The following is a 26,651-nucleotide window of genomic DNA, read 5'->3' as shown; positions in this document are numbered from 1 at the left end:
AAATAAAAAGGGGGGGGGGGTGCAAGGGGCAAGCTTGTTGGTGTGTTATAAAATAACTGACTTATCATCGGTGTGCTGACAGGTGATGTGTAATTAAATCACTGTTGTAATATTAATAATGAGTGAGTCTGCACAAAGGAATTTCATACAGCTAAACTAGCTCAACAACTAGAGGCAATTAAGAAATATATCCACATTCGTGATTCTGTCAAATGGCAGATACAACAGCATCAGGAAGCTCAAGTAGCATTTACAGAAGGTAAAGAGCCGCTATACTTGTTATCTTTTTAGGGATGTGCTTGGATTTTGCCCTCAAGCTGGAGCAGTCATAGGATATATAATAAATCGCCACGGTCGGAATTTATCCCCAAGCTGGGGTAATCGATGGGTAAAGTCTTATCCACAGTCGGGGTTTTATTCAAGCTTCAGGTGCAAGTTTTTGTGCATCTCCATGCCCTTGCATAAAACACAGTTACACGTTTTTTTATATAGATATTTTTCAGTTGTAGACAGGAATAATAAGTATTTGCGAGTGTTTGAAATGAATGGGTTCATTATGAATTGAGTGGCACTACATTTCAAAAGCAAAATTGGATTGAAATGCAAGAACTGTAGTACGGAATTAGTGTTGGTTCTGGATCGTAGAATGGAATTGTGTGTGTGTGATTGGATTTTTAACGTAGCTTGAATAATTTTTCAGTCATATTGCTACGATGTCTGCAGTGTGGCAGTTTATAGTGATGTATAGCACTGGGGCATCATGCTGCAAACATGTAGTATGATGTTGCACCCAGTCACATTATCCTGACACCAGGCCGATCAGTCCTAACACTAACCTCTTAATGCTGAGCGTCTAGCGAGGTAGCTGTTAATACCATTTTTGTAAGTCTTTGGTATGACTTGGCTGGGGTTTGAACCCATGACCTCCCGCTTCTGAGGCGGACGCTCTAACCACTAGGACACCGGAGTGGTCAGAATGGAATTGTAACAATTACAATGGAAGCAATTTGTATTATGCTTGTTGGGGCATTCCTCACTGATGGCTGTCAGTGACATCATCATGGGAATGTGTAACAGCCACATTTTGTAAGAACAAGGTGTAGTTGGTGAACAATACAGACACTTTTCTGCCATTTCCACTGGCATCATCTCATATGATGTTATTTAAAAAAACTTCCTACAACATACTCACAACATATAAAACCTATATGCAAATCTGATGAAAGCTGCTTGTGTTTCTGAAACACATATTCCATACTGGTGGCAAGAATGTCCAAATCTACATTACAAAAATGAAAACATTACCATCCATCTAGGAGTTGCAAATGTATGAAATCCTCTTGTTGGGTAGTTTTACTAACAGGCTTTACAGCAGGGCCTTCCAGTAGATTTAAATGTGGCAGGTAAGTTGACAAAGTAGGGTGGGGGGTTGGGGGGACCTACCCCAATGGGGATAATTCATTTTTTTTTTTAAAGTAGCATGGTGTAAAGTAAAAGTAGATGGGCTGATAAGGAATCCACTGAATTTACAGACTAAAGGTTCAGACATTTGTTTTTAAGAGAAAAATGAAAGAAGGAAACAATACAACAGATATTTTAATATGACTTTAATGTTTATTTTCTAGATTTAATTAAGATTATGAATCAGAATCAGTCTCCAACTCCACTGTAAAGTTTATCTATTACTTCTTCTGCTCAGGCACCTGCAAATTAAAACAAAATTGTAATGCTTAAATAAAGTCATATCATCTCAGCACTAGTTACATATGCAGAAGTCATGTTAATCAGCATTATAAAAATGTATGAAATTTTCTTCACTGCACTTGTGCTTCCCTTACTATCGTTAAGCCATGATACAAGATAACTTTGCACTTACTTGTCATTTCTGGCAAGTGGATGGTGCAATCAATTTGCACAAAGATGAATTTATTTCATCCAAATATTTCATGTGAATAAAAATTCCAAATGGAGGCACTTGTCCGATCAGACAAGATATATGCATATTGTAGTTAGCTGGACTCTAGCTCTGATAGTCCTGGGCAATAGGATAAGCTGATTTTGTTATCAGTTTAGAAATGCATCCGCTTTGCAAATACTATGCTTTAAAAGACGAAACTGAATCCAATATTGATGAAATAAGAGTCATTTGGATTACCTTGTTTTTTATCATTCTGCGTTGGTTGGGTGCATATTTGAGGGTCTCTGATATGGTCTCTTCCATTCCATTTGCCTTTGCTTTGCCATTAGTTTTCAAGCAGGCTTCTGCATGAGTAATACAATGTTTTAAAATAAGTTTCACAACAAAGGATGCATTGCATTTTTCTAAATGCCAGCAATAATCAATGGAATATTTTTAAAACATGTACTTTGAAATGTGTCTCAAGTTACTTTATCAATTCATTTAAAAATCTCTGGCAAGTCACATGAAAAACACAATTTAAATCAAGCCATACTTACTTATCAAAGACTTTCTCATTCACATCCTTTACCTCACACAATAAATATCAGCAACACCAACATTAAATTCACACAATCAGTACAAAACCTAGGTGTTACTCTGGACAGTACTCTCACATTGCACCAACATGTCATGAACATATGCAAGGCTGCGTATCTTGAGCTGAGACGCATCAGCTCCATTCTCAGATATCTTTCAGTTGATGCCACTAAAACACTTGTGTGTTCATTACTGCTTTCAAGACTGGACTATGGTAACTCAATTCTGTCTGGTTCATCTTAATATCTACTGCAGAGACTTCAAAAAGTTCAAAACATAGCTGCTTGGATCATACTTAGAGTACCACAATCAGAGCACACCTCCCCGCTGCTCTGTACCCAACACTGGCTATCCATTCGATCCAGAATCAAACACAACATTAGTTCTCTGTGCTACGTTTCATTGACAGACTCTAGTCCAACATACCTATCCGACCTCACCTATGTGTACACACAAGCAAGATACTTACACTCCTCTTCCGACAATCATATACTCATTATTCTCACTATGAAAACAAAGTCACATGGACAGCATTCTTTTGCATACCAGGGCCCAGCAACATGGAATGAATTGCCCACTGAACTTAGACACAAAGACGCAGTGATCCCATTCAAGAGTGCTCTCAAAACTACTTATTCTGACTACAAAAACAAACTTAATGACTTAATAATGTTAACTACCTTAAATATTCTCAGCATGTTTTTTATGTTTTCTAATTTCATGGTGTTTGTTTTTGTAATCATATCATTGTGTATGTTTTTATGTTGTCTAATGTTGCAAAGCGCTTAGAGCTTCTAAAGATTAGGCGCTATACAAAGTCCTCATTATTATTATTATTATATTTAGCTTGGATGAATATTTTTTAAATCAGTGGCCATAACTAAAAGATGGGATTTTGTTTTATGATCATAAAAGTATGTTGGACACCATCCATGATGTACAATGCTGTCTGACATTTCTATGCACCTAAGGTTTCCATCTCAAATATTAAAGCAAAATGCATACCGAATTTGACAGATTGATGAAAATAAAAAAAAGCAATGCTTACCATTTGAAAAGAGGCAATTGTCACTAGAATATTCTATTCAAAATGATATTAATTTTGGACACAGGGGATACCACCCCCATGTTTTCCTGACTCGTGATATGTCGGCCTATTCTGTGCACAGCTTTAAAAGATGTAATGTTTATCCATCGAGCTATAGAAATGAAATACATTTACTGTAGACTGTTTCTGTCAGCAGTTAAGTTGAGTAATTAGGTCAGGTTTATAGCTAGTTTACAAAATTCAATGTAGAATGCCAATAAATGACAAGATATATTTTTGCAAACTAAAGTGATCTTGAAAAAAGATTAGTAAAGTTTAACATTTTATAAAAAATAAGCTATTATGTGGAAAAGAAACAACAATGAAATAGGATGCAATGTGTTTACGTCTAGTTTTGGAAGGTACCGTCATAATTGTACCGTAGTTTAATGGGTGGAAAGGCCATTGAAAGGTAAGGGCAGTGCGGAGACCATCGAGTATGTTCCAGAATAGCTGAATCTTTGTAGATACATAGATCCATTCGTAACTTCAGTCCGCAAGCAAAACACTGTACTTCGTATCCCAATCCTGACTCGGGTCCGAAGTAGACAAATCCTGTTCTAGCTAAAACATACGAAGAAGGTAATCCTTCCCTATCCGTAGGCCATTTTTGAAACGTGTCCAATCGACGGGCACAATCACAATAGTCAGGTAAGAAGACTGGAAAATGGTAGGGTTTGAACTTGGAGTTCTCACTGGATTTCTCACTCGATTCTTGCTGCGGCGAAGTCATCCTTCTGGTGGGTGGCTATCCTCTTACAACCAATGTTTTATACCGACATGTCCATACGGCAAAGTAAAGTGGGTGGGAAGCCGCACTCGCTTCTGCTACACGATTTGATAGACTTTTTCCAAGGGTCGACTGACGATGTGGTGTGTGGGTAAACGTACAATCTTGTTGGGTTGATAGGTGGTCACTTTCTCTAGACTGCAAGGCTTCTTTCAATATGCCAAAGTTGACCACTCGACTGGTACGATAATTCAGAGTAAGTCCTTTCACTTTACACTTCGTGTGCACTTCTCCTTGTTTGTCCCAGTATTCGTAGCCGTAATTTTTGGGACCACCACTAACGAAACTTAGAATCTTGTCATCGGGGTGCTTGTCTGTCCAGGCTCCTAAACGGTCTCCTTCGATGTCAGGGTGCTGTTGACTCGGGTGATCGATATAAATGCAACTGTCCATGTCAAAGTACAAGACACGTTCCCCTAACAGTTCTAAAGCTTCGTACAATTTTAAGCGAGCATGAGCTGTCATGTAAGCTGCAATGATGACATTTCCAAAGGGGTCATCTTCTACAAAGTTCAGATCTTCTTCGTAATTCACCAAGATCAAATCCTCACGAACGACGTCCACGTGTTTCATGAATTTGGCTTTGTCGTGAATCATCTGAAAGTAGCGGGAAGGTTCGGTCAAATACTCCGTCTTGGGTAAACACGGTCATTGTGCCATTTTACCCCACAAGCAATTTAACATCACTTTGGCAAACGATCGCCTGCCTTCGTTTTTCTCAATGTGATTTAAAGTAATGCCTTCTTGTGCCCAGAATTTCTCTCTGAATGTCTTTTGGTCTTCGGGAGTGTGACACCAGGACAGATAGCCACTGGCTTCTTGCTCAGTTTCAAAAAGGCATCCACGTAGTCTGCGAAAATGCCTTTCTGTGTGGGGTCACCCTTGTGGAATTATTGTGTCTTGGGAAAGTGGCAAATTTCGTACACTTCTAACAGTTGGTATCCCATGTTCAGAGCTTTGAACAATTCTACGCTGACCCATGTCCCCGTCAAGGCCCGTTCTTCCTGGGTGTGATGACAAGGTTGATCTTGGTTGCACGTTTCAGCACAAGTACGGCACAAAGGAAACACAAGTTTGCCTTGGCAATGGCGAGGTAAGACGGGATGGTATAGGTTCGTGGGAGGCAAAACTTTGCACTTGATCAAGCCTTCGTATTGTCGAATGTTTTTTAGGTCGATGTGTTCGGTGAACAATTGTGGGTGCCCTGCAGGAAAGCAACAATATTTGCACACATAGGGATACAGTGAACACACGTCCAAGTATCTGATTTCTTCTCCTTTCTCTTCGTCAGCTTGGTACAGCAAACAGGTGGCATTGGTCCTTCCTCCGTACAAACTATTACTTGGGTTCAGGGGGTCCATGAACTGGTAACTTTCCATGAGGCGTTTAAACTCAGGATCGGTGTTCAAACGGTGATTGTATTTGTGTTCCCACATTTCCACCACTTGCTATCCTTCCTGTTCTAACTTTAGGCGTGGCTGACAAATGGCCTGGTACAAGTCTTCCATGGTTCGTTGTAAGAACTGATTTTTAGTGCCGCGGTCAGGGTAACAGACGGGACATCCGTGAAATAAGCAACCGTTAAACTCGTACATGATCTTGGGGTTTTCTAAGTCCCAGCCATTGACCGAATGCATTCCGATGATCTTTCGCCCTGTCCGTTGCGGGCATGCTGAATCCATTTGTCTTCCTTGTCGCACAAGTAATGCAACCAGCATGGGGCTTTGACCGAGTATTGACGTTTGACATAGTTGGTCGTTTGAGGACTGATGACAGCCACAGTGTTTTCAAGCATGAATCGTTGTCGGTAGACTAAGGAACACGCTTTGGCAATGGTGCAAGCCTCTTTTAAATGATCAACCCCTCCGTGTTCCATGAACAGTTCTCGAAATTTTCCACAGCATCGCCGTAAAATGTCCATGTCGGAACGACGATACTTTAGCATTTCTTCCTGAAAGTCGAAAGGGTCGGAGGCGTGAGCCTGGTACCAAGCGTAGAAAGTTTCTCGTTCAGTACGCATGTTGTCAGGGTCGTAATAGTGAGCCTGAGGCAAATGGGGTAGAACGGCGTGTTGATTGGCTTCTGTATTGAAAAAGTGTGGAAAGTACCCTTTAGCCATTTCTGTCATTCCAAACATTTTAGGCATTCGACTCAAAGGCATGGCTAAGTAGCTCATTGAATCTTTAAACTGCACTTGTCCCACTTGCATGAAAATGATTTTGGCTCCGTTCAAAGTGATTTTAGGACGCTCGATGCCACGTTCCGTATAACATCTCAAAAGAAACTGTCCATCGTATCCGGAGAAATTGTGAGCCATCACCGTGGCATGGTGATGACAATCTCCATAATAATGTTTGATGTCCTCTTGGCTCCACGTCTTGTCGATGGGGTCTAAGACCCATTGTGTGAAATCGGCTAGTGTGTTCAGTCCTTGAAAGATTTTTTCACGCCCTCCAGGAATCTTACTGCAGTGAGGGCAATAACTCAAGATAGGTTCTTGAATCACTTCTCGCACGCTCGATGAGCCACGCAGAAATTAGGAATGTGAATACTGGTCTCTTGCATGCATTCGAAATCGAAAAAGATGAAATTGCCTTTCTTCTTCTTGTGACCATCCTCTTTCTCTGGTTGGGATTGGTATTTTTGTATGTAGCATTGGTGTTCCAAGTCCACAATGCAGTGACAAATGTGACATTTTTTCTTTCCTGAACATACGTGTGCCTTGGTACTGTTGATACATAGACCTTGTCCACACATTGGGCACAATCTCAGGAGTTGACAAGCACATTTCTTCTGTGAACCTTGCATCTTCAGATGTTGTTGGTAACAGGCAGGGCTGACAAATGTGCGCAGACAAGCAGGACAATGCACTGGTTCTTGCCCTTCGCTCAGACAGGGTTGAGAGGCCAAACATCCTGAGCATTTCGATCCACAATGTTTGTGTTGCTCTCGATTATTATAACCATCATAAGTCACATTTCTCACAGTAATATTTGTATCCCAGGAATCCAGTGATAGTGGTAATGGTATCGAAATGGTCATCGTGATGATAGAGGTGAATGTATTTTCCATCCTTAAAGTCTTTCCCTCGAAACAACAGAGACCCGCGCACTTCTTGAGGGTGCACTTTCAAGGTGTATCGTGGAGCTAGGGCATCTTGCAATTTTTGCATCTCAGGAATGCCACAGGATGTGTCTTTGGACAGGCATGCTTGTTGTAACAGAAGTTCTGCTTCATTTCGTTGTTTGGCTCGGTTCGATTTTCGAATGTTCTCCCAGGCTCTTTTCCATTCTACCGTGTCGTTCTTGTCGGCATAGGTTCATCCCACCACGATGGCTCGGGCTAAACACATGTGGTCTTGAAAATTGTTAATTTGGACAAGACTTGTTTTGGTAATGCGAAGGTTGTTGACCAATAAGGTCTTTCTGCATTGTCCGGTCCCTTGAGGAGGAGAGACGTGGGTCATGTCCAGTGTGGCTTTTCCATCGGTGATGTCAAACTGGTCATTAGATTGTTGCACGTGTTGAATCTTGTCCATGACTTTGGAAGTGGTCAATTCTGCAGGGCTGCTAAACTCGATCCAAACGGGATTTCAAGCCATCATGTTGTATGGAAAGTCTCAAGCGATCATCTTCTTTGGGTTGACATTGTCGCTTGAGTGTGGTGAGCAAAGAATCCCACATGTCGGTGATGAACCCTTTTGCTTTCTCTAACAGTACTTCAGACTTGAAATCTTTAAACTTCACTGTGTATTTGTAAGCCGTAGTTCTAAATTTTCTAGAGGGACGCTTTTCCGTCTCTCGAATGTCATAGTACTTTTCAGGGTTGACTAAGGGTGGTAAACTTTGTTTAGAGGGTTTTGGATTCTGGTTCACTCATGTCCTCTTCAAAATCACTGGCATGAATTTGTGCCAAGACTTCAGCCCTAGTACGAGGCGATAGATCACGTTTCTGCCTCTTACTTTCTTCTTCTTTCTTCTCAAATGAATTGGATCATTTCATCTCGATAGCAAAAAGTCAAATGACTAAAGTTTAAACACCATGGATTAATTTATAGTCATAGCAGACCAGCGTATATAAAGGGTATGTGTCTTGTCCTTTCACTATTCATTTCACTCTCAAACTGAGCACAACAATGGAAGAGACTACCAAGATCGAACGTTTCATCAGAGCTTTGCGATGGGTCATTAGAAAATTCTCTTCAGACCAGCCGAGGGACTACTCTCCTTCCTTTCAAGATAAAAGTCAAGATACTTGCTATATCTGTCAGAAGAAAGGGCATTGGTCTTCAGAGTGTCCAGACCGTCAAAAAAGAAAAAAAAAGGGGTTAGAAGAGACAAAAGTCAAGATACCTGTTATTATTGTCAAGAAAAGGACATTGGTCACCAGACTGCCCAAAAAAGAAACAAGAGGAGTTAGAAGAAGAGAGGGATTCTTCAGAGGAAGAGGAAGAAGAAGAGGAAGAAAACAGACAGGTGAAGAAAAAGAAACAGGAGAAGAAAAGAAGGGAAGAAAGTGAAGAGGAAGAGGAGGAAAGGACTATGACGGTGAAGAAATTAAAAAAACAGAGAGTGAACAATGAGACAGAATAAGTCTATGAACTTTTTAAAGTGCTCTGTTGTGAATTGTGAATTGTAAATATTTATAAAAGAATAAATTAATTATAAAAGGTAAGTGTCTTTGGGTTTTGATTTTAAAATAAGAACCTACACTCACGCACACTCATACACAGACAGGTACTATTGGGTAAAATGGTTTTTATTAGTTATTGGCAATTGAAAGCCTATCTCTTTTCGAGAGACGTGGATGGCCCTGAAAAGGGCCTTTTTTGGTGTAAGGGGTGAGTTTAAACAATCAACTTTAACTGTCTTAAGCCTTTGCCATGGCCAAGGCCTACTTCTGGACTGCGTACTGTTGATGATGATTTCGTTGAAATCACTAAGGATGGTGCAGTAGGCGTAGTCACAGGGTTGGAGTGTTTAGCTTGGGAAGGTCGTATTCTCTTCGGCCGTAATAAAGAAGTCTGATACATCTGTTTCAGACTTCTTAACTAAAATGTCTAACAGTACCGTGACCGTTTGATTTTGACACCCTTGTTTCTTTGCTGCTGCGTCTTCTTCTTGTTGTTTTTTTCTTACCTCTTCTTCTTGCTGCTGTTGCTGTAGGAGAAAAGCTTGTTCCACTTCCTTTTGCTGTTGTATAAATTTCTCCAATTCTTCTTTCTGTCTCTGTCTAAAATTTTCCATGTGCGGTAATGAAGGAGAAGGTGACGAAGGTTCAGGAACAAATTCTTGCAAGGTAAAAAAATCCACAAAATCCCAATTCACCTCTTCTGAAAGTAAGTCTGGGTTCCCTTGGGTAGTCTCCACCATCAGTGCACCCAAACTGATCGTTTTCTGAGTTTCCGTCATGTTGAAAAACTGTCGCTTAGATTGACTACGCACAGGCGCTAGCGAATCTATATAGACTATGTGACGTCACAGACTGCTCTCTTCGGATTGGACGTGGGCTGACTGAATTTTGTAACGCGTGTTTGGATTGGTCAACAAACTCAATCCGTTTCAATCCTTCCTCCCCCTATAAATAAGTACAGTTCACTGCATTCCTTCACCTGTTACTCAGCACCCCAACATGTGGACCAATGTACAATCTTCAACGCTTGTGTCTTCGATGATGTTCCGGACGGACATATCAATGTATGTCCGATCCAACTGGACAGTTATCCACAGGACAGACACCAGCCTGTGGATGCGAAGAATCTTATGTGGAGCATCAAGGATGCCTCAAAAGAGTCTTAATCTATGGTCCTGCAGTCAGGCACAGCCTAAGGTCAAGAAGAAGATGTCACAGATGCCCTTTATGTTAAGGGTATATTAACATAAAACCAAAGGCCCTTTTCAGGGCCATTCCTATCTCTCGAAAAGATCTTGACTTTCAATTGCCTACCCCTTTTTTTATTTTTTTGTTTAAAAAAATAATAAAAAAATAGAGACCCCTCCCTGTTTCAATTTTCGCCTGTTCCATTTTCATAGACCCATCAGGTCGGGACCTTATTAAAATAGGGTCCCGACCCTGTTCCATTTCCCCTAGTCCCAAGACAGTCCCACGATTTATTCCCCATGTTCAATTTCCCTTGTCCCTAGAGTGAATAGTTTTTTTTCTTTCTCCCATGTTAAATTCCCCTTGTCCCTAGAATGGATATTTTTTTTTTTTCTCCCATGTTAAATTACATAGTCCCCAGAGTGGATATACCCTTTTTAACATGGAAGTTCCCTAGTCCCTAGACCGTCCCTATTCACTACTACCATTGTCATTACCAGCCTGAAACCCAATTTAATGCCATTTGTATAAATTCATTTCAAATAAATATTATGATATAGTTGAAGTGTAAAGTCAAGCAAGTATTCTGTTTGCAGATTTTACATTTTAGATATTATAGTAAAGTCATATTTTCTCTTGTTTAGTAAACTTTATTGCAACTGGTTCCAAAATAGTAAATCTTATTTAATGTTCATTCACCAGAATAGGTATTAATACAATCCCGAATTAACTGTATGGTACTAAAATATACCCTGATCTTGTGTGAGATTGTAATATACAGAACTATACCTCAAGACAACAATAATATATTGAATTTATATTGTATCAAGACTGTCATGGTTATGAACTCCAACTTTATTCAGGTTTTTTCATAATAAATGATCATCTTGTGCTATGGTTGAAAAGAAATCAAAGTTCAGTTTAACTCCATTCTCTCCACATTTGTAAGTTGTTAAGAGGCATACTCATCCTCAGTGTTATAGTAAAATGTAATCTTATTTGGATCAATCTTGGTGGTGTAATATATGAATGGAGAAAGAATATTATCATCCAGATTAAAATATGTTTTATTCAGACTCTACTAAAATTTTTAGTTGGATATGGGTTACGGAGCCTGATGTGTACGAACAAGGCAATGTGTACCATGACCTTTTTAATTTAACATTTTAAACTCCTGCAGAAGAAAGAGATTTTTTAGATCCATTAATCTGTATTAACAAAAACATTTCTTCAGTATGATTTTCAATTACTTAGTATTGACAAAACTCATATTTTAAAGTTGTTGTTTTTTTGTGTTTGGTTTGGCCTTTTATGGTAAACCAACACAAGTAAGTTATTTAGTGCCAAGGCACTTTAAGTATAGTGCCTTGCCCAAGGACACACCATGGTAGCTAACCCAGGTTGGTCTGATGGTAGAATTTGAACCTACCTTATTTCACAGGTCCAGAAAGCTAACCACTGAGCCACTACAGCTCCCCATCTTATAGTGGAATGCTGGTATACTTTATGATCAAGAAGGATGGGTTGGGGTATGCATGTTGCATCTGAAAAAAGTGATGGAATTTTTGTTTACATAATATTTTAGTCATACAATATGAATCATTTTCTATAGATTTAAGATGTATCAGATCAAGTTAAGAAAAATCATATATTCTGTTTCCTGGGAATGTACTAAAATTCACTGTTATTGTTTGATTTTTTGGTAGTAAGCTTACTTGGTATTTTTTTCTTTTTAACTTGAATACCTAATTTGTTAACATCCTATTCTAAATCTTCAGAGTTCTGTCTATTAAGTGACAACTGTTGATACATGTAGGGAAGTTTTTGTTTATATCTTTTGATTTTTGTGATTCTGGAAGTTGCAGTATTTGTTGTTGTATTATAACCATTTCAGTAATTTAATGAATGCAGAGTATACTGCTCTATAAATGAAATTTAAGTGAAAATAATGTAAAAGTATGTTTCACTGCAAATATAAATTGTTTAAAATAATATATCATTTATCATATGACTATTCAATTGTGGTAACTAGTATTCCATCCAATATCTATATATTAAAATATGTCTTTTCATACAGCTGGTGATCATTTAGATACAAGTCCAATTGAACATAATCAAATTATCAATGCAGGTGTTTTTATTAGTAGTAGTATTGCAAGTATAAGTGTTAGTATTAAGATTTCATATACAGGTATGATAAGTGTATCATAATGTTTAAATGATCTCCTTGTTACAACATAAAATATGTTCATTGAAACAAATGGTTCACTGGTAAATTGGCAGCAAAGGTCTTCACTGAATTATGTTGCATAAACTATTTTACAATAAAACATATATGATGCATCTCAATTATGATGAATGTGAGGAGGAGGATTAATAATAATGCAATTTAAGTTATCTTCATAACATAAGTTCTAGCAGATGTGTAATTTTTATGTGGTTCATCATCAGTTTGAAACTGGTCTGTGATTTCTGGATCTGGACATACCTGGTCCCCTGCTGTTGTGCTGCTATGGTCTTTACAGTTCATTAGGATATCAGTTACACTTGGTTTACATTTAGAACCCCATGGGATGGAATGCCCAGTTTGAAACTGAGAGAATGGTTAATTATCCATAATATAACTCCTGCAGTTATTATTAGGTTTGATATCAAGGTCTTTCTTTAAAAGCTTTTCAACTCAGGTTCTGTTCTACCATACAGATAAATAAAGTCAAATTCAAGGCTTTCAGATTTGTCCAGTTTGTTTCATGTGTTGCAGCAGACAGACTGTATATTGCCACTGTACCATATAAATATCAGTGCTTAGTCTGCTCTCAGTTGCTGTGGTTTGATTAGTTACAAGTGTCATCACATGTGACTAATTATTGACCAATGTAATGAAACTTGTATAATTAGAAGGCTGTATTTAAAAACTCTAAAGATCTTAAAAAGAAAATTGGATCGGGGTAAGTAAAACCTTTTACTTTGACCATTTGGCTAGAAAATAATTTTCAATAAGTTTAAATTGGATAATAGTAATATAATAATTAATTACACAAATCAGAATAAAAGCTATTTGCATATCCCCTTACAGCTGTTGCTTTTTCATAGTACTAAGTAGAATAAAGTATAGTTAAGACAGATAAAGAAATATCCCGTCATATATACCTTACATCAAATAAAGAAACTCAAGATGGATAACAACAAAATTAATGTCACATCATCAAATAGTTATCTCAGCTGCCTGGTCAACCTAAAGGCAGATAAACTAAGGCAAACTTATTCCGAAGCAGTCTCATCCCCCCTAAGAGAAAAACGACAGATACAGTTCTTAACGCCAATTTTCAACTCGACCCCAACTGACTCGATGAGTAGACTCTACCTGTCACCAAGCGTAAACGAGAATGTGGACAATCTACCGAGTAACCGCAAAACTACATCCGACATGAGTACCCAAACTGAGGAACAATACTCAACAAGCACAAAAACAACCCAGACCACGCTGGTTAAAAACACTAGCAGCCAGGGGACTCAAACTGAGAACCTACTAGATGAAACAGAACGCCCTCACCCTACCACAAATAAAGCAGTCACACACGACTCAACAAAAGGTAAGAATAATAGGAAAACCAAATCCCAAATACCAGTTAGAAAGAATAAGGAACACACTAACTGTCAATACAAGACCCAGCAAGCCGGTTATGGACAACGAAACAAAGTCAGCTAAAGAGACAAACACCAAGGGAAAAAAGACCAGTCTGCAAAATATCCAAAACAAGAAACACCCCGCTGAACTGACTCTCTTCGTCAAGGGAGTAAATTCCAAAATAACGAAGTTAGCCTTTAAAACCATAGCATGGCAATTGAACAAACATCACCAAGGAGAATTCACGCTTAAAAGCACTAGAGACGACTTGCTGATAATCAAATGCACCACTGAACAACAGATTGCCAAATATATGGAAATTGAAAGAATAGGCCAAATAAATGTTCAGGTCACTAGACACAACAGAACAAAACAACACATAGACCCAAACCCCCCAAAAACACACAACAAAGGAGTCATATACGTATCAACTCAAAATAAAACCAATGAAATAGTAGACTACATAAGGAGTAAAGGACAGGAAGTAGAGAAAGCAATCCGCCTAAAAACAAGAAGGGGAAAGGATAGCACTGCAGTGGTACTCTTTTTTAAGGGCGCCACCCCAGAAACTATCAAAATAGCTGAAAAACTCGAGGCTAAAAAAATTTTTGCTTTCAAAAACAAACCACGGTTCTGTGGCAACTGCAAAAATTGGGGGCATTACTCTAAGAGTTGCGGAAACCTATTCCGGTGCAATCAATGTGGTCTTCACCACCCAGACCGGAAAACATGTAGCGCCACCAATCAGCACTGCGCTAACTGTAGTGGTAACCACAAACCAAACCACGCAGAATGCCCCAGGGCTCTTAGAGAAGCCCTAATAGTCGAATATATGATCTCCCATGGGGTAAACTATAAGCAGGCCAAAACAAAAATCAGGATACCAAAAACAAAATAAATAGGTAGCACCCTCACTGGTAGGAAACACGCATAAAATGAAAACAACAGTAAATTAAACAAACTATTAAGACTTTTTGCACTAGAGATGGATTCCAGAGCAGAAATCAAAATATGGCAATGGAACGCACGCGGCCTTAGGGCCCACGCTGACCAACTAAATAACAAAATACTTGAACAGGAAAGAAAACCAGATGTTATATGCATACAGGACACCCACCTAAATGATACCTCACGTATCCCAAACATCATAGGCTACAACACCAAATACCTAAAGCATCGATCCCCCACAGCAAGAGGAGGGGGGTTAGCAACCTTTGTTAGAGATGGAATTACATCAGAAATGCATAAATTAACAGATAGTAGACCGCCCAATGACTTCGAAATACAGATAGTCAAAATAACCGCTCAAACTAAGCAGGTACTAATCGTTAACCTCTATGAAACAAATGAGCAGCGCAATTTAAGTGCAGACGAAACAATCAAAATGATTAAAGACTGTGGAGAATGGGTGGTAATATGCGGGGACTTCAATGCGCACAATGAACTATGGGGGAGTCAAAAGACGGACATTAAAGGAAAAATTGTAGAAAAATGGGCACAAAAATGCAACTTAGTTTTTCTAAACAACGGAATGCACACCCGGATAGATGACAGAACAGGCCACACATCAGCAATAGACCTATCTCTATGCACACCAAGATTAGCAGGCATTTCTGATTGGCAAGTTGATGAAAGCGACCCTATGGGAAGTGACCATTACCTTATAAATATAGAAATACAAATTAGAATACCTCAAAATAAAGCGTCCTTCACACCAAGATGGAAATACGAACAGGCCAACTGGATTAGGTTCAAACAGATAGGTGACTCAATCAACCCAGAAACCATATATCACCGGGACATTGACACCTTTAATGACAAATTAATAGAAACCATTAATACAATGGCCCAAGAAACAATTCCTAAAACTAAAGGAGTAGCACCCAAACCCACGGTGCCCTGGTGGAATAATGAATGTAAAATAGCAATTAAAGAGAAAAAAAGAGCTCTAAACAAATTCAAAAGAACTAAAAATAATAGGGACTTTAACTACTACAAGGAAAAGGAAAAAACTGCCAAACAAACTATTATGATAGCTAAACAAAACTCATGGAGAGAATTCTGCTCAAAACTAGATATTAACACAAAATCGAAGGAGGTGTGGCAAAGAATTAAAAAAATGAGAGGCAAAACTAAATCAATAACCCCCAACATACCTGGACAAAACAACAAACATAAGGCAGAATTATTCGCAAACTATTTCGCCAACATGTGTAGCAATACCAACTTAGAGGATAAGTTTAAAAATCATAAAAGGCAATTTGAGGAAAGCAACTCTGACAACATAAAGGAAGCAGGAAATAATGACGGCCCACTAAACCTTCCGTTTACAGAAGCCGAATGGAGAAAGGCCCTCGCCGGCAAAAAGACCACATCCCCCGGGGAGGACACTTTGGGGTATGAAATGTACAAGAACCTACCCAAAAAACTTGTCACAATTGCACTTAACCTCATTAATAAAATATGGGAAACCGGTACCATACCTATAAGATGGAAAAAGGCAGTAGTGGTCCCGATTCTTAAGCCTGGAAAACCCTCAAGCGATATAAAATCATACAGGCCCATATCACTAACAGACAATATATGTAAAATAATGGAAATTATGGTAAACAACAGGCTGAAATACCATTTAGAAAGCAAAGGACTACTAGCTAATACACAGAGCGGGTTTCGCAACTACCGAAGCACAATAGACCAACTCATGAGACTAGAAACCGCTGTCAAATTAGCATCTAGAGAAAAATTTTAAAAATCCAGATATGTTACAGCCATCTTCTTAGACATGGAAAAAGCATATGATCTAATGTGGACTAAGGGACTGATAAGTAAACTTAAACCATACGGAATAACTGGCAATATATACAAATTTATTGCTAACTTCCTAACCGATAGAAAGATACAAGTCAGACTAGGACAAGACTACTCCGAACGATACAAACTGGAAAATGGCATGCCACAATGAAGCGTAATCAGCCCAACTTTATTTAATATAATGATAAACGACCTGGAAACAGCGGTAAAACCCAACCACCTTGACTTATCCCAATTCGCCGATGACAGCGCCGTATGGAAAACTGGCAACCCGGCCAGCAGAGAAACGACCAAGCACTTACAAAAAGGACTAAACGATATAGGAAATTGGACAGATAAATGGGGATTTAAATTGTCACCTCTAAAAACAGTAGGCATAGTTTCCAATCCAGGAGGTGGCCACCCCCCACCCACTCCAAACTTAACCCTAAAGGGGGTACCCATCAAATTCGAAAAACAAGCGACACTCCTAGGTATGGTATTCGACCACGAACTCACGTGGGCAGCTCATATCCAAGAACTCGTAACGAAGTGCAAACGAGACATCAACCTCCACAGAAACCTCAGAGGGGTGAATTGGGGGGGTTGATCAAAAAACACTCGTTACCCTATATAGAGCACTTATAAGAGCAAAATTGGACTACGGTTGCCAGGTATATGGAGCGGCGAACACCACGTTACTAAAGAAACTAGACACAGTCCAATCAAAAGCGCTAAGGGTATGCACCGGCGTCCTAAATGGTACCCCCACACAAGATATCTTAATAATAGTAGGAGAACCCCCGCTAGACCTAAGGCGGAAGGAATTGATGCTGCGATACTCGACTCGAATATCAATACACCAACCCAACCACCTCACGCTACAAGCCCTCTTAGCATGCGACAAACCATTCGATACAAAAGGAAAAAATAAAAAATACCTAGTGGGAAAATAATTATAGAATTAAAAAGGAAATTTCAAATCGCAAATATCAACCCAGAAAAAATAAGGTACTACCCAGACCCCCCGTGGACCTGTCCCACACCACAAATAGATCTTAGCTTACGTAAACTAGGACAAAAACAAAATGACCCGATAGGACTAAGAGCATCAATACTAACGTACATTGACAACAAATACGAGACATACATGCAAATCTTCGCAGATGGATCAAAAACCAAAAATCCAAATAAAACTGCAGCAGGGATAGTGATCCCAAAATTAGATGTCACCGTTGGAAAAAGACTCCCAGACCAATGCGCTATATACACGGTAGAATTCATGGCAATACTAATGGCATTAACATACGTCAAAACATACCCCACAACTAAGGCAGTCATTCTAAGCGACTCTTACAGTGGACTACAATCGTTAGCAACGGACCAATCCAAGAGCAGACCTAATATGATTAATCATGCAAGATCGCTACTTAAAGAGATTGAAAAAAACAACAAACACATTGAATTCGTATGGATACCCTCTCACATCCATAATCCCAGGCAATGACAAAGCAGATGCAGAAGCAAAAAACGCCACAAACGAACCAAAAGCCCAAAATATAGCATACAGCGTCACTGAAATCAATAACATGGGACAAGATCAATGACATGTGGCAAGAGCTATGGGAAAAATCGGATGCAAACAGTCTAATACACACGATGATGAAAAAAGTAAGTAGAAAAGTCGAAAGTCCGACCTTCAAAAATCCATACGATATAACAATAATAAATAGAATAAGAACAGGTAAAACACTATTGGCAGGATGCGCAGGGAAACACATAAAAAGGGGACCAACCGAAAACTGCCCCTACTGCCCAACTCCAGAAACAATCGCACACTTAATAAATATATGCCCCAAATACAACCAGGAAAGGGCCAAACTAAAATCTCAACAGGAACAAATAGGAGAACGGTGGACATACCCGGAGTTACTTGTGGCAAAAAACAATAACATAGGAATGACCTATAATAACATCATGACATTCATTAACAAAATAGGCAAAAGGGGACAAATCTAAACCGAATGAAGGGTTGGGTATAAAGAGAGACCATGTAAAGAAATTAAAACCAATAAACCTAAAAGATCGAACCAAAAAAGAAAAAAACCAATCAAAATATTACAAATCACTGTTTGGGAATTGTGACAGCCGGCTCGGGCTAGTGGGTTCACAGACTGACACCGCCACTCATAACCCGAACAATAAAAACCAGATAAGGACGAATATTACAAAATCACTGTTTTGGAATTATAATGGCATGCTAGGCCCCGTAGGTTCAAAAAAAAAAAAAAAAATATAAAAAAATAAAAATAAAAAAAATATACATTAAAATAAATCACAAATAGCTAAGCTAAACAAAAATAACAGGTAAATAGCCAAGTGGTCAAAGCGAAGGGAAACAAAGGCAATCAAACCACCTCCCTCGAAGAAAACATCTCACGGCGAACATGGCAGTATCAAAAGGACGAGAAGACCAAAACAGAAACGGACACGGGATAAGGCAGAAAGAGCTGAAATAAAGAAGAGCAGGAAAAGGCACAGAATGAAGTTAAACGTCCTAAGGCAGTAAAAGAAGAAAGAACAGGACACTTGCAGACCTTGGGGAATGAAGGCAGAAACAATGAAAAGAGTATGCCTCAAATAATCAAACCACCCCCACCCCCCAGTATGAAAAGAATTGCCTTCCCGAAATCAAACAAAATAAATAAGGCCACCCCCCCCCACATCTACTTATAAGTGTGAATGAGAAAGTGAGCGTGAATGTGTGTTGTCGGGATATGTGGGAAAAGCAGAAAAACGAACAAAAATGTCTATAGCCATCACACAAATATAGCATACACACTCCCTACCCACCTTTTTTTTCTTTTCTTTTCTTTTTTTTTTTCTTTTTTACAAACAAATTTTACCACATAGGGCTTTCATTCTGACCCACGAAAGCCCTCTTTTGACCAACAACTTACTGGCCCTGAAACACACTGATTGGTTTAAAGCCACACGTACGAAATACTTAACCAAATTGAGATCTCCAAAACAAAATAAAGGGCTACTAAAAGCCTACTAGATGTGAAAAAATTTCCGGAAAATTCAAGTACGCAAAGTACACAAAATTTAATAGACCTTACAAAAGATAGGAAAATTCACAACTCGGGAATATCTGAAGCGTATGTGACAATCACATGTTTGGCAAGATAGTACAGGAATAGCCCAATAAATATAGGGAACTGGGCATTGATTGCAACGAAAATTTAATAATACTGCTGCTGGTGTGCTTCGGTTACTGCCTGAAATGAGAGAGGAAGGAGATGCAGGATGCAGAAACAGACCACCAACGGAGTACAACGATGGAGAAGGTTGCAGCGACGAGAGCCTGGGCGGGACCTTTTGGGGCACCTGGGCTTCGCCTTGCTTGCTTGGGGGCATTGTATAAGTTAATCGCTAAATTCAAAAAGTACACAAACGTGTACAAACTAAACAGTCGCACATACCGAAAGGTGCACGTGACTTTAATCCAATGAATGAATGAAATGTGTGCTAGAGGGTAGGGTTAGCAGTTATACTCCCAATTATGTTTGTGATGAGCAAAAGCAGCTGCACAAATTTGAGCTTTTAGTTTGGTTCTGGTAGGGTCAAAGGATGCAGGTACATTTTACATTAATTTTTTACTAGAAATAGCTATTTTCAATATTTTTCTGTGACAAGGCAACTAAAAGAATCAGTATGTGCCTTATGCATGAATAAAGTTCACTAGTACTATAACAAATTAGCATACTTTTCATCACCCCTCTACCATCAAGATTTTTTTATATTTACCTCTGTAGCAGACACAAATAAAAGTCGGCAGCTCATTTGCAGACTAAGTTACGCATATGATCTCCAATGCTCATCTAACTGTGACAGGCAGTCACCAACAAGCCAACCTATTTCCATGCCTAACTCGAAGTAAATCTGAACCACATTATAGATTTAGCTTATGTGTAAATTTATAAATGCTAGGCTTGTGATAATTAGGTTCATGCCTTCTACCTTAAAAATTAGAGGGATGTCAAAATACGAAACTATCCAGTGAGACCTATGATGTTAATTTTAATCCCTATGGGATTTGTGACATAAAAAACCCAAATGCTTTATGTATTAAAAGGTAACTAATGGGGGCAGGATCTGCAGTGAATCAATGGTTAGTATGCTAGACTCCTGATAAAAATGTTTGTGTTAAAATCCTGTTATCAAGTCAACCAGGTTACCTACTGCAATGTACCCTTGCCTTACTCCAATTCCCTCAGTACTCAGTAAACAACTAGTGTTGCTGTACATAACAAAACCAGTCCATATTGATTTTACATATTTTACTAAATCCTGACAAAAATAATTCTCTAAATAAAGAATGATTAATATGTGATGGTCTCGCATGTAATCAAACTCTTCCAAGCTTTTAATGATATGAACCGATTTATCAATGTTTATCAAATTTGCATGAAAAACTATTTCTTATTTGTCATCAAATATGTTCAATGTTTTGATCATATAAGCATTTCTGCTACATTAAATCAAAATAATCTTTTTGTCAGAAATAGAGCCCTTATAGTATTTGCAAGGTCAACCAATCAGATGCAGAATTTGAGTTTAATATGAATGAATATTTTTTTTACAAAATTGCTCTTTTGCTATATCTTGATGAGATAAATCTATTCACCAAGTCTGATGAAATTAATGAGAAATAGTTTTAAGAGCAGTAGCAAGAATGGCTAGTGAGATGTAGAACCACCACATTATATGCACAGATTTTGCTTATAGCCTCAGACATACAAGCAAATAATTAAACAAGTCAGATCTAAATTGGATCATAAACACTGTTGTGCAAATCATAAGAAACTCTGCCAATCAGATGCAAGGTCACTTCACTACCATACCTTTATCACACTCATAATAAGCATCATTGTGAAACTTGACTCTATAAGCCCAATGGCCAAGCATGATCAAACTTGAATCAGCAGTAGTGGTTATAACCTCATGTATTTGTATGCATCTTCACTTCTTCAATCTAGATCTCATTTATATAAGCATGTATTCTACGTTTAGTAAAAACTGCACTACATGTATAAATATTGCATGCGGTGGTAACATACTCAGATGAAAGATCACCTTATTATTATTAATGGTTAACACTCATCAAACTTCAAGGACAACTTAATGATTTTAGCCTATATTGTGGAAGTATGGCTTTTAGGCTGGTTAAAAAACTCAACTAATCTTATACATGATCACATGTATATACTTGGATTTTCCTCATTATTAGATTTATCCAAGATGTTGATTTAAGCCCAAAACCAAGTTTTATATAAACAAATTGATCAGAACTATGGACTCCAAAGTAGCTAATTTCTTACTGTTGAAAGACAGAAGGGGATGTGAAATAAATAACACACTCTGGACCATTACATAAACCCACTTAGCCTTTTGACCAGTTGAGATAAAATATCAACAATAATGTTAAATAAGATTGATAAATTATGTTTTCTCACATTACCTCTAGCCCTTTTCAACATGGATGGTATTTTTCTTCCACATATGTCAGCTCTTAATTAGTGGCCCTTTCCCATCATGAATGTTGTAGGTGAAACTCTCAGAATTAGGCTTTTTAATTTATATCTGTAGAAGAAAAAAACTATTGGTCTGCATATATCAATGTCACCATTTCTGTATTAGATTAAAATACCATATGTGTGTGTGTGTGTGTGTGTTAATTTTAGAATTTAAGCAAACTTGTCTCCATGTGTTTATTTTAAAACTGATGATGATAACACATAACAGGTTCAATGGATAAAATGTTATTTCTTACTTCTTACAACTGCTCATTATATCTGAATTTACATTCAATGTTTGTTTTAATTAACATATTTGGAATATTGGGCAAATTATTTATTTTGTAGTTTATCATTATATCATTTACCAGTCTTTTATCATTCAAATATGTAATATAGTACCATTATACTGACTTCATATTCTATATGATATCCCAGCAATACATATTAAGCAGATAAGTGCAAATAAAAATGTTCAGAATGTAAAATTTACTCCAAGCTCAAAGAAGATCAGCAAAAGATAATATCCAACAAATTACCAAACAAAAAGCGAAGTTAACGCAGTTACCTTTATTATGATGTCTCCAACACCAACGGTACTGTACAGCTACGTCTTCTGAGTTTTACCGTCATCTTGTCTTTCAAACCAGAATTAATTTCTTGAGCTCTTACAAAATGAAGAAACTTTTAAATACTATAATTTAAGCAGATTCTTTACATGCCATCAGATAAATTATGGCACAGTGTTATGTCTGTCAGCAAAACGCAACTTCACATTTGGACGGCGCGCTGTGTGGGCATCGCCGACACAGCAACTGACATGAATTCTCTATTAGCAGACAATGATTCGGAATAAATCCTTCGCAAATCTAACATTCTCGATTTTTCATAGTTCCACTTTTCATTGTTGCATCTGTTTGATTGTACAATTGCTAATGATGTTCAATGAATCAACTTCAATTCATCTGCTGTCTGAAATCCCGGTTCAGTTGGTATTTTCTTCCGCGCATGATGCCGTGTAAATAAAAGATACGGTCGACATTCAAAGTGGTTTAGGTTAATTTATTATTTTTCTTTATTAAGGTCATTTGCAGAAAGTGTTTCGCTAGGGTGAGAAAAAAAAATATAACAAAAAGAAAACTTTCTTTTCCAACGCTAATACTGTATATGTTTCAATTTGTGACTGATGCTATAAATAAAAAAAAAAATGATAATAAAGCATTTTAGCCCGTGGCTTCGGCACGGCACTCGTTTTTGTGGGTTTTTTAAAATGTTGTTAGTGTTGTTTTGGGGTTGTTTTTTGTGTGTGTACCACACTAAAAAACATACCAGGTATTAGGCCTAACGTAGGAAAAGAAATTATCCTCTATTTATTACTATTCTTAGTGTCAAATGACGCAAACGTGATCAAATTGCTATTAAGATTTTGTTTTGTATAACACTTACCGCTCGTTTTCCTCGAGATAAAGCAGCCACTTCAAAATGATTATAAAATCTGTGACAGATGAAAAACGTGGTTTAAATAATTCGTAATCGCCTGCCTTAAAATACTGTAGGAATTTGCTAATGTATTTCATGGCCCTCGTTTGAATAGATACCAACGATCATGTATATCGACCAAATTTTGTATATTCCTGCCCACAATCATGTATTTTGTATTAAACCGTATATTACACGAGCGCTCTGTGGCAAACTCGGGGAGGGGGGGGGGGGCGGGTCTCTATTATACCCAGAGGCGTAGCTATGATATTTTGCGCCCGGGGACGAACTATAAAATTGGCGCCCCAGCCCCCTCCCCGTTTAATCACATTTTTGAATATTACCCTTGTTTACTTATTATAATGTAACGTTGTAAGCCTCATTTTGGCGCCCCTGTACCTTGGCGCCCGGGGACATATGTACTCCCCTTCCCCCCCCCCCCCCCCAGCTACGCCTCTGATTATACCTGCTGTATCAGTTGAGAAATATATTGAACAGATCAGGCCCCAATACTCTCGCTCTGAAAAACATTAAAATAATTATATGCAGAATATCGGTAGGTCTCCCTCTTGCCAAAAATGTCAGCACCATATATATTTTGCAAGTAATGTAATGGGTATAATAACACACACACACACACACACACACACTTTTTTTTTGGGGGGGGGGCAACGGACAGATGCCCCCATTTCCCCAAAAAAATAAAAAGTATTTTATATTTGTGTATTTCCCCCTCAGATGTGTTCTACGTTTTATTAAAACAAAATTTTATATAAAAAATTTAGTTTTTAGAATTTTTGATGGGGTATTTATGTTTCCATAGTGTTATCTAAAGGGTTGTTCGTCCGAGTCTGGTTTCCCTCACCTTGCTCGAAGTTCATTCCCTTGAAATGTTTTGTAACCTTTGCTATATGTCGCCTAGGTCTCAGTGTTTGCTATATGTAATGGTGTTATATTGTGTGTATGCTATATTTTCTTTATGTTTGAGACAGCAAGTATAGATCAAATATCTTTCCCAGTTGTATTTCTTCCTTTATGATGTTATATTGTATCTTTTAATTTGTTTTATGGTTTTCTAATTTTGACGATGGAATGGTGTACTATTTAGATTTTGTTTAAAAAAATAATTTCCTATTTTATTATTCGAGTGATAATATGTGTCGTTCCTCATAATAGTCTTTAAAGATGTTGATAGGTAGGTTACGCTCGATCCAAGGTTCACGCTTCTTTATTCTCTATGTGTTTTTCCTGGGTCGCGTTAGGCCTCCTTTATTTAGTTTATCTGATTATGCTTTATTGAAAGATCCAAACGTATTTATGAGACCACATTATTCTATAGTGGTCAACCATGCAGTGCGGGAGAAGTTAGTAGGGTTTTAAACTAAGTGTTATACAGTATGTATTTGTGTCTTTATTTTGTCTGTTTATGTTCTACATTGGGTGTTTTCAAAGACTCATGATGGGCCTATGCACTTCACTGAGCCCTGTGACTTAGCCCCATGATGTCATCGCCATTTACTCCCCCCTTATATTTTCCCTGTATCCCTTCCTATATATGTCTTTAGAATTTTCTTTCAGAGAAAGAAGAAAAAAAATTAAATTACAAAATTCTTTTATTTTTTTCTTTCTTCCTTTCTTCCCTTTTCTCTTTTAAAAAAAAAAAGTTATATGGGTTTCTTTGAAATATTTGAAATAGAATTTGAAATTTTCTTTGAAATATGGCTGTTGTGGGGTGCGAGGAGGGGGTATGGGTATGGCATCAGCTCGCAATTGCGCTACGCGACCCTTCGGTCTGTAATACCTATTCCTCCCTCCCCCTCTCTCCCCCAATTCCAACATCAATTGCGTTATATCAACCTGACGGTAAGTATCTATTCGTCGTAAGACGTACTGAGTTCTTGTTGTGGTTAATATTCTTATTTTTACCACGTATCTTATTTAAAAATCTTTATCACCTGTCCACAGGATATCATCGTAGTTACTATATAGTCTATACATTTTAGAACGATTTTGTTTTCGTAGTCTAAATCTATGAATAAAATGTTATTTTTGTTATACTTATATTTTTTGCAAATTTTCATTATTAACTTTATCCTATTATGTTTAGTTTTATCACATTGGACAATCGTATGTAGTTTGGTGAAGTTCGCTGTTTTACATAAAGGGCATTTCGGCATTATCCTCAGCATACGATGTTTGATTGTTTCTTCGCCTGTTAGCCAGGTGTTGTGCAGGTATTTAAAAATTATACTTTGTGTTTTGACAGATCTTATTTTCCCCAATTTTTCCAATTTTTTTGTCCAATTTACACCCTCAGTTGTCCTGCTCTACTCTACATTTTATATTTTTGGTTACCTCCTCCCTAATCCAAGCGTGACTTTTACTTATTAAATTTTGCATAAATCTGTTTTGTCTCTATATTTTAAAATTAGTTCTCATATGTTTGCGTGGCACTTCGATTTTTTTATATTAATTTGTTATTTTTGTATATCTCTGGTCGGTTTCTCAAGGTGAAGCCGAACCAGTAGATGTACGGTGCTTCTCACGCTGTAGCCGGGTCTGAGTGCATTTTTTTTTTTAATCTATTGATTATGTTAGTTAATTATAGTAGTAGAGGGCTCGGCAACCCCAAGCCCCCTCTACTTTTGGCCCTATATAATGTCTCTTTTTTTACATGATGCATTTTATGATTCCATATATAATCTATTATTTCGTTGTCTGTTTTGTTTAAAATTGTATTATCCATATCTATGGATTTAATTATGTAGTTAATATTTGAGTATAAATAAGTCTTGGCCACTTGGGCCCGCTCCATGATAGGTAATGGCGCCATGGCCAGATTTTCACATTTTCTCTTATTTTATTGATAATATGTTCATAATTTTCTACAGCTTCTTTTTTTTATTACCAAAGTAAACCCCTAGAGCCTTTACAGTGTCTCTCAGTAAGTGTGTGTGTGTGGGGGGGCGATAATCCAGGGT

At 37.9% G+C, this 26,651-nt stretch overlaps 2 long non-coding RNA genes across 4 annotated transcripts in view; both read right to left on the bottom strand.

The window, feature by feature from the left end:
* The window catches only part of LOC149793287 (uncharacterized), a 150,958-nt gene that overhangs the window by 22,040 nt on the left and 102,267 nt on the right, over positions 1–26,651 (bottom strand). The gene's annotated exons all lie outside the window — the stretch shown is intronic.
* LOC149793288 (uncharacterized) lies at positions 1,595–23,212 on the bottom strand. 2 transcript variants are annotated; one of them, XR_016422755.1, is made up of 6 exons: positions 22,760–23,212; positions 22,137–22,258; positions 15,514–15,631; positions 11,624–11,738; positions 2,156–2,262; positions 1,595–1,703 (listed from the first exon to the last, which is right to left on the bottom strand). It is a non-coding gene; the product is annotated as an uncharacterized LOC149793288 (long non-coding RNA). The 2 variants fall into 2 exon arrangements; XR_016422754.1 differs by lacking the exon at positions 15,514–15,631 and having other exon boundaries at positions 22,760–23,209.

This window comes from Sinohyriopsis cumingii, chromosome 8, assembly GCF_028554795.1.
Source record: "Sinohyriopsis cumingii isolate HCF-2022 chromosome 8, ASM2855479v2, whole genome shotgun sequence".
NCBI lineage: Eukaryota > Metazoa > Mollusca > Bivalvia > Unionida > Unionidae > Sinohyriopsis > Sinohyriopsis cumingii.
Note: the sequence above shows the minus strand (reverse complement) of the source record. Positions and strands in the feature narration are given on the sequence as shown.